This window comes from Tachyglossus aculeatus, chromosome 3 (assembly GCF_015852505.1).
Source record: "Tachyglossus aculeatus isolate mTacAcu1 chromosome 3, mTacAcu1.pri, whole genome shotgun sequence".
Lineage (NCBI taxonomy): Eukaryota > Metazoa > Chordata > Mammalia > Monotremata > Tachyglossidae > Tachyglossus > Tachyglossus aculeatus.
The window spans coordinates 62,995,209-63,004,601 of NC_052068.1; the positions used below are offsets into that span (position 1 = coordinate 62,995,209).

The 9,393-nt window shown below is 47.7% G+C and overlaps 1 non-coding gene across 1 annotated transcript; it reads left to right on the forward strand.

The window, feature by feature from the left end:
* The first annotated feature begins 8,984 nt into the window (after positions 1-8,984).
* On the forward strand, positions 8,985-9,059 carry TRNAN-GUU. Its single transcript has one exon. It is a non-coding gene; the product is annotated as a tRNA-Asn (tRNA).
* Positions 9,060-9,393: the final 334 nt, after the last annotated feature.

The window sequence follows — 9,393 nt, forward strand, 5'->3', positions numbered from 1 at the left end:
AATCCATGATCTCAGAATCCCAAGCCCATTCCATTGAGCCACGCTGCAGTCCCGGGTTTGGGCAAGCAGTGTTTTATTTTCAGAAGCAGCGTGGCTCAGTGGAAAGAGCATGGGCTCTGGAGTCAGACATCATGGGTTCAAATCCCGGCTCCACCAACTGTCAGCTGTGTGACTTCGGGCAAGTCACTTAACCTCTCTGGGGAGCCAGCCCGGCCCCGAGTACTGTGTGGGGAGCCTCTGGCTCAACTCCGAGCACTGGGAGGGGAACACCAAGCCGACCCTGAGCACTGAGGGGGAAGCAACTGGCCCAACTCTGAGTCCTGTTGTGGGAGCACCAGGCCAACTCCGAACACATGTGGCCATCCCAGCTCTGAGCACCATGGGGGGACCACTAAGCCGGCTCCGAGCTGAGAAGCAGCGTGGCTCAGTGGAAAGAACCTGTGCTTTAGAGTCAGAGGTCATGGGTTCAAATTCTGACTCCACCAACTGTCAGCTGTGTGACTTTGGGCAAGTCACTTAACTCTCTGTGCCTCAGTTCCCTCATCTGTAAAATGGGGATTAAAACTGTGAGCCCCCCGTGGGACAACCTGATCACCTTGTAACCTCCCCAGCGCTTAGAACAGTGTTTTGCGCATAGTAAGCGCTTAACAAATACCATCATTATTAGTATTGAGAAGCAGCATGGCTCAATAAGAAGCAGCATGGCTCAGTGGAAAGAGCACGGGCTTGGGAGTCAGAGGTCATGGGTTCAAATGCCGGCTCCGCCAATTGTCAGCTGTGTGACTTTGGGCAAGTCACCTCACTTCTCTGGGCCTCAGTTACCTCATCTGGAAAATGGGAATTAAAATTGTGAGCCCCATATGGGACAACCTGATCACCTTGTATCCTCCCCAGCACTTAGAACAGTGCTTTGTACATAGTAAGCACTTAACAAATACCAAAATTATTATTATTATTATTTGGGTAAGTCACTTCACTTCTCTGGGCCTCAGTGACCTCATCTGGAAAATGGGGATTAAGACTGTGAGCCCCATGTGGGACAACTGGATTACCTTGTATCTCCCCCAGCACTTAGAATAGTGCTTGACACATAGCAAGCGCATAACAAATACCAAAATTATTATTATTATTATTTGGGCAAGTCACTTCACTTCTCTGGGCCTCAGTGACCTCATCTGGAAAATGGGGATTAAGACTGTGAGCCCCATGTGGGACAACTGGATTACCTTGTATCTCCCCCAGCACTTAGAATAGTGCTTGACACATAGCAAGTGCATAACAAATACCAAAATTATTATTATTATTTGGGGGAAGCTGCCAGCCCAGTCCTGAGCACTGAGGGGGGAACATCAAGCCCAGCTCTGAGCACTGTGGGGGAAGAACACCAAGCCAACTCTGAGCACTGTGGGGGAAGCAACCACCCAGTACTGAGCCCTGCGTGAGGAGTGGGCAGCCCTGCTTTGAGCACCGGAGGATTTCTCATGCCTACACTCACTTGGAAATCGTATCGCAAACCAGGGTCAGGGGTCTTGGGTCTCCCATCAGGGGAGTGGGAGGGAAAGGCCTGACCCTTCCCTGAGGGATGAGGGAAGTGGTGCCTTAATTGGAATTGAAGGAGGTGGAGGGAGAAGCAGTGTATCTAGAAAATTGTGAAACTGGATCTGGGACAGGGATACTCTCTCAAGCTTCAGCAGGAAGCTCCCTCCCTCCCCTCAGGTCTCCCTGTTTTTTAAAAAAATCTTGCCTGTTTAGTTTTCATCTAATTCCCCTGACAAATAAAACCTGCCTGGTTCTTGTTGTTTGACACGGTGAGTGTGGGGAGACGGTAGATCTGGATGGACTAAAGACCACTGGGATGAGGGAAGTTGAGGAAAAAAACAAGCAAGTGGAGAAAGTGGCCAGTAAATGTTAGTTAATCAATCAGTGGTATTTACTGAGCACTTCCTATGTGCAGAGCCCTATACTGAGCCTCTGTGAAAGTACCACGCAACAGAGTTGGTAGAAATGATCCCTGACCATAGACAGCCTCCTGGAGAGCTGCCTGGGAATGTTGAAATCTGCAGGTATCTTTGACCTTTTGTGGATTTTTTTAATGCCGAAAATTCACGATACACACTGTGGTTCACACTGCACGAGGTAGTTCGCTGCTATGGGACTTGGGCACTGAGCTTTGTCTGTCTGGGAATTATTTCAGACATCCCAAACTAGACCTCTGATGGCTCAGTAAATATGCAGAGCTGTGTTGTTCCTAAAGTTCCATGGGTACTACAGTGATAAGTACAGCATTCATGTCTCCTTCAGTCCCCCTGAACCTGGTACTTAAACAGAATTTATTTTAATATTTGTCCCCTCCTCTAGACTGGTAAGCTTCTTATGGCAGAGAACATGTCCACCAAGCCTGTTTTATTGTACTCTCTTAAGCTGCTTAGTACAGTGCTCTACACTCAGTAAAAGCTCAATAAATGCCACTGATTAGCTGATCGATAAATGGTTTGGCATAGACGAATTCCTGCTTTTGGTAGAAGCAGAAAAGTTCCGGAACCTAATTTCCCTTTATCTACTTAAAACTGCATTTCTTTTACACTGATTCCCTTTGCACTACCATGTTGTAGAAGTTCCAGAGAATAAAATGTTTCTGACCTCTACACAGTTTTAGCTTCTATTCAAAAAGCACACTACAACAAACCAATAAAGTACCCAGACCGATCAGACCAGTGTTTTAACTATAAATGGAAATTGAGTAGGGGAAGGAGGAGGTAGGGGGTGGGTAGTTGAGACTTGATTTTCTACAATGAAAATCTTGATGATCCCCTGGTTTTCATTTAATAATTGTGGTGTTAGTTAAGCACTTACTGTGCAACTAGCACTGTGCTAAGCACATCTTCTAGAGGCCTTCTCCGAATAAGCTCTCATTTCCCTTTATCTGCCCTCTCCCTGCATCACCTAGGCACTTGTCTGTGTACACTTTAGGTATTTTGACACTTACACCACCCCTACAGCACTTATGTACGTATCCTTATTCTCTACTATTTCCCCTATCTGCAATATATTTTAATATCTGCCTCCCTCCTCTAGATTGTAAGCTCTGTAAGCTGTGGACAGCTTGGAAGAGTACAATGTAACAGAGTTGGGATACATGTTCCTTGCCAACAATAAGCTTCCAGTATTGACCAAAAGCTCAATATCATGGACATTTTCGCAAAAAGGTTAAAGGCATTAAAAACCAATATTTCCAAAGAAAACTGCATAAACAAAAATATTCTAAAAATGTAGGTGGAGCCTAAAGCCCAAGAAAGCTGGTCTGATTGGTGCTAATGCAGTAATTACCCCACCGGGCCTGGTGATTTCATCACATTCAGCTCAGGTGAGCCACTCGATCTCAGCTGGGATTGTTCAGTCAGGCTATTCAGCGCACCCACTGGGGTCTGCCCAACGGGCAGTGCTCTGATGTCCTTGAAAGTAAATCTGGATCTTTTCTGGTGGATCATGACAATGAAATGACCCATGACTTCAGGAGAAGGTACAAGGGTGGAATGGAAGTTTCGTTAGGCGGCATGTTGTTAGTCTGCCCAGAAAACCTGCCCCGAGGGAACACACTTGTCCCTAGAAGGGTGGCCTGGCTTGGTGGCCTGGTTTTATATCAGTCTGCTTTTCAGCTGGTCCGTGCCCTGTCTAGTAGGAGTTTGGCACCAACCCTCTTTACATCCACTATTCATCTTTTCAGCATCAAGCAACTCTTCGCTGCGATGCCTGCCGCTGAGTTCCGTAACCCGGAAACGGTGCCTGTGTTCGGACCGTCCTGGGAAGGGGGGACACTAGCTCTGGTGCACTGTCCTGGGGGAGGGAGGGGCTCAGGGTGCCCGAGAAATATTCTAGGTTCAGGTGGATTTGGGAGGTTTGGGATGGACTTCCAAAAAAATGATGTCCCTTTGTAGTCCTCGTATTCTGCTGCATTTGATTGAAGAGCAATCCCCCTTCTAGACTGTGAGCCCACTGTTGGGTAGGGATCGTCTCTATATGTTGCCAACTTGTACTTCCCAAGCACTTACTACAGTGCTCTGCACACAATAAGCGCTCAATAAATACGATTGAATGAATGAATGAATGAAGAGCATCTTAGGGTCCATGTTTTTTCTACTGCCTTCCCTAGACTCTCTAGTCCTAAACCCTTCTCTCCACATATTTTGAAGTGGATTTTCTACTTCAGCCCCCCAACCCCTAAATCTGGGGGGAAGAATTTGATCCCTGCAAATAGACTGAATGGGGCTGGGTAACCCTGGGTACCTAGTTCTCCCTAGTTCAGATGAATATTTTTGAGGCTCCTTGGTGGAGGCCAATGGTGAAAGAAAATACTACCGTGGCCAATGGCTTTTGGTGAGAAAGAGAGACAGGGCAGCAGGGCTATGATCCGGCCCCCTGTCTGGATCTACACTGAAGGTGGCTTTTCACACAATCAGTAAATTGTTAGATGACATTTACTGAGCAGTATTGTTTATACTAAGCACTTGGTTAATAATAATAATGATTGTGGTACATATTAAGTGCTTACTGTGTGCCAGACACTGTACTAAGCACTGGGGTAGATACAAGCAAATTGGGTTGGACACAATTACTGTCAAACAGGAGGTTCACAGTCTTAATCCCCATTTTACAGCTGAGGGAACTGAGGCACAGAGAAGTTAAATGACTTGCCCAAGGTCACAAAGCAGGCAATAATAATAATATCTGTGGTATTTATTAAGCGCTTACCATGTGCCAGGCACTGTACTAAGTGCTAGATAGATTCAAGCAAATTAGCTTGGATATAGTCCCTGTCCCACGTGGGCCTCCTCACAGTCTTAATCCTGATTTTACAGTTGAGAGAACTGAGGCACAGAGAAGTTAAATGACTTTCCCAAGGTTCACACAGCAGATAATAGTAATAATAATAATAATAGTGGTACTTTTTAAGCTCTTATTATGTGCCAGGCACTGTACTAAGCACTAGGGTAGATACAAGCAAATTGGGCTGGACACAGTCCCTGTCCTATATGGGGCTCACAGTCTTAATCCCCATTTTACAGATTGAGGGAACTGAGGGACAGAGAAGTTAAATGACTTGCCCAAGATCACAAGTGGCGCTAAGCAGACAAGTGGTGGAGCGGGAATTAGAACCCAGGTCTTTCTGATTCCCAGGCCCGTGCTCTAGCCACCAGACCACTCTGCTTCCCTACAATATATACAGTACAATATAACAGAGTTGGTAGACACATTCCCTGCCCTCAACGAGCTTACGTTCAGGTAGGGTATCAAGAGACCTTTCCGAGGGGCCCATCTGGGAGCCAATACAAGGGGAGAAGAAGGAGAAGAGAGAGGAGAGAGGGAGAAGGAGAAGGGAGAGGAGCAGGAGGAGGGAGAGGAGGAGGAAAATAATGCATGCCTCGCCTTCTCTGGCCTTAGGAATCTCCTGGGAGCTGCTAAGTTTGGAATTGAAAGCCGAGGTGCTACTGCCAAGGGACTGTATCAACCCCATCCCCTCCCACCCCTCCCTCTTGAGTTTCCCTCCGTGAGGCATTCCGAAGGTAATCGAAAATAACTCCCCTCCATTAGCCATCCTCCTCCAAGACAACGGGGCCTGGATTTTGCATTAGCCTCCCTATGCTCCGCCAGCTGCTGTGTGCCCCGGGCTTTGCCTGGGAGGAAGAGAAGGAGCGTTTAGTCGGGGGCTGAACGTTTGAGGTAGAGGAAGTTTGGACCTAAAGTTGTTTTCAATTTCCTGGCCTGGCTCACTCCCTTCCATCCCGACGGCCTGGATCTCTCATGTGTTGTCTGTGTTATGGTGAGGGGAATGGGGGGGGACTGGAGGGGAGCCTGCTTCCTGCTCTCCCTGCCTCCGCTGCTTCCTTCTGTTCGCTCGCTCCTCCAGCCGGGACCTCGGGAATGCCGATGAATGGCACCACCAGGGCCCCATGGGCAAGGCCCCTGGCCGACCTGCCAGACCTCGGGGGAATAACTGTGGAGTTATTTTAGACTGTGAGCCCACTGTTGGGTAGGGACTGTCTCTATATGTTGCCAACTTGTACTTCCCAAGCGCTTAGTACAGTGCTCTGCACACAGCAAGCACTCAATAAATACAATTGATTGATTGAGTGGGGCATCAGGCTGGCAGAGAGTGAAGTGGGAAGTGGGGAGAGACAAATGGGCTAGGGGAACATGAAGGCGGGGGGCTGGCCAGAATGGAATGGCTTCTGGGATAAACTAGTTTCAGTCCCTCTTGGAAGTTCAGAGAGACTGTGCTTTGGAGGAGTAGAAGCATTTTTTTTTATGGTGCTTATTAAGTGGTCTAGCTATGATGTGCATCTAGCTTTATTTCTATTTATTTTGATGACTTGACACCTGTCCACATGTTTTGTTTTGTTGTCTGTCTCCCCCTTCTAGACTGTGAGCCCATTGTTGGGTACGGACCATCTCTATATGTTGCTGACCTGTACTTCCCAAGCACGTAATACAGTACTCTGCACTCAATAAATATGACTGAATGAATGATTGAATGATTATTAAGTGACGAGTCCTGTACCAAATGTGGTGGTAGATACAAGTTAATCAGGTTGTACATCTTCCACGTACCACATGCGGCTCACAGTCTTAATCCTCATTTTACAGATGAGGTAATGGAGGTATAGAGAAGTGAAGTGACTTGCCCCAGATCACACAGAGGGAAGTGGTGGAGTCCGGAATAGAACCCAGGTCCTTCTGACGCCCAGGCCAGTGCTCTATCCACTAGAGAACACCGCGTTCACGTATACATGGGTATACACACAAGGCACACACAAGTACACACAAAGACACCAAATATTCCAGTCCATGAGAAATACATTAAGAGCAATCAATCAGTCATATTTATTGAGCACTTGCTGCGTGCACATCACATGTGGGAGAGTATGATATAACAGAGACACAATATAGCCTAGTGAATGGAACATGGGCCTGGAAATCAGAAGCAACTGTGTTCTAATCTTCACTCTGCCACTTGCTTACCGTATGACTTTGAGCAAGTCACTTCACTTCTTTGTGCCTTAGTTTCCTCATCTGTATAATGGGGGTTAAGATTGTGAGCCTCATGTGATACAGGGATTATGCCCAACCTGACAACCTTGTATCTACCCCAGAGCTTAGTACAGTGCCTGACACATAGTAAGCGCTTAACAAATACCCTTAAAAAAAGTTAAAAAAAAAACAGTTTCATTGCCCCTTTCGATTGGATCTACTTTTGGTGACCGATACATTGGTCTAAGGCTCTAGGGAAGCTGGGAGGGAGTTCCAAGCCAGAGAAAGGATGTGAGTAAGGGATGTAGCACCTTTAAATTGATGGTGCTGAGTATCTGTTGTGGAGGTGGATGGGCAACCGCTGAAGGGCTGAGGAGCGGGGAGATGTGGACTGAACATTTTTCAGAAAATTGATCCGGGCAGTGAAGTGTTCACGGTGCAAGGGTTGCCAGCTTGGGGAGAGGGCCAGGAATGCCCTCCCTCTGCACATCCCCCAAGCTAGCTCTCTTCCTCCCTTCAAAGCCCTTCTGAGAGCTCACCTCCTCCAGAAGGCCTTCCCACACTGAGCCCCCTCCTTCCTCTCCCCCTCCTCTCCCTCCCCATCCCCCCCGCCTTCCCTCCTTCCCCTCTCCACAGCACCTGTATATATGTTTGTACGAATTTATTACTCTATTTATTTTGTCTGTACATATTTATTTTATTTTGTTAATATGTTTTGTTCTCTGTCTCCCCCTTCTAGACTGTGAGCCCACTGTTGGGTCAGGACCGTCTCTGTATGTTGCCAACTTGTACTTCCCAAGCACTTAGTACAGTGCTCTGCACACAGTAAGCACTCAATAAATGTGATTGAATGAATGAATGAATGAGAGATAGCAATAAGACCCAGTCCTACAAGTAGGGTCCAGAAAACCACCTCCCCACAAGGCTGATGAGATGTCACTGGCCCCACTAGTGACACAGCGTGTGGCCTAGTTGAAAAACCCCAGGACCAGGAGTCGAGAGATTAGGGTTTTAGACCTGGCTCTGCCCCTGGCCTGCTCTGTGCCTCAGTTTCCTCATCAATCAGTCAATCACACTTATTGAGTGCTTACTGTGTGCAGAGCACTGTACTGAGAGCTTGGGAGAGTACACTGTAACAGAGTAGGTAGACATGTTGCCTGCCTGTAAAATGGGGACGAATACACTTAAATTATCTGAGCCTCAGTTCCCTCATCTGGCAAATGGGGATTAAAACTGTGAGCCCCACGTGGGACAACCTGATCACCTTGTATTCTCACCCCAGTGCTTAGAACAGTGCTTTGCACATAGTAAGCGCTTAACAAATGCCATCATCATTATTATTATTATTAATACCTGGATTTTTTTCCCCTCTGAAGCCCATGTGGGATGGGGACTGTGTCCAACCCAGTTCTCTTGCTACTAGGGGGTTCCAAGTTGTCCTACACCATTGCCCAGATCTGGATGGGCTACCAAAGTGACCCTTGAGAGGATTATGCACAAGATGATGGGACATGTCTTCTTCGGCCAATACAGGCAATCAAGAGGGGTCAGAAAGGGATGCACGTGGCCGAGACAGCCCAACGGTCTGCTTCCCACTGCCCCGGGCACCGGATATAGGGTTTAAACCAGGCGAGGCCACGAGAGAGGAAAAACAAGCCGCATCTGGAGGGGCTGAGCAGCTGGGTCCCCGGGTCTGTGGTTTGGTCAATGGGATCCGCTGTTTACACGGAGAGGGGGCAGGAGGGGAGGAAGGGAAGATGGGGATTTTGTGGAGAGACGATGGATGGAAACACGAATGAAGGTGGGGGGAGAAAACAGATTTTCCCAGAGTTTACCGGGACCCAGATCAGACTTCCCAACAATCCATCCACCTTGAGGATGTATTGATCACTTCCCGAACCCTTCCCCACTCCCTCCAGCCTCCTTCCTCAGCACCATCATCATTGTCCACAGAATAAGTGCTCTGTGGCGCAATCGGTTAGCGCGTTCGGCTGTTAACCGAAAGGCTGGTGGTTCGAGACCACCCAGGGATGAGGAGCTTTGGAAAAGCAGCGTGGCTCAGTGGAAAGAGCCCGGGCTTTGGAGTCAGAGGTCATGGGTTCAAATTCCGGCTCTGCCAATTGTCAGCTGTGTGACTTTGGACAAGTCGCTTCACTTCTCTGGGCCTCAGTTCCCTCATCTGTAAAATGGGGATGAAGACAGTGAGCCCCACGTGGGGCAACCTGATCACCTTGTATCCCCCCAGTACTTAGAACAGTGCTTGGCACATAGTAAGTGCTTAACAAATACCATTATTATTATTATTATTATAAACTCAGTATAGGATGGAAGAAGAATTTAATCCTGACTTCACCACTTGCCTACTGG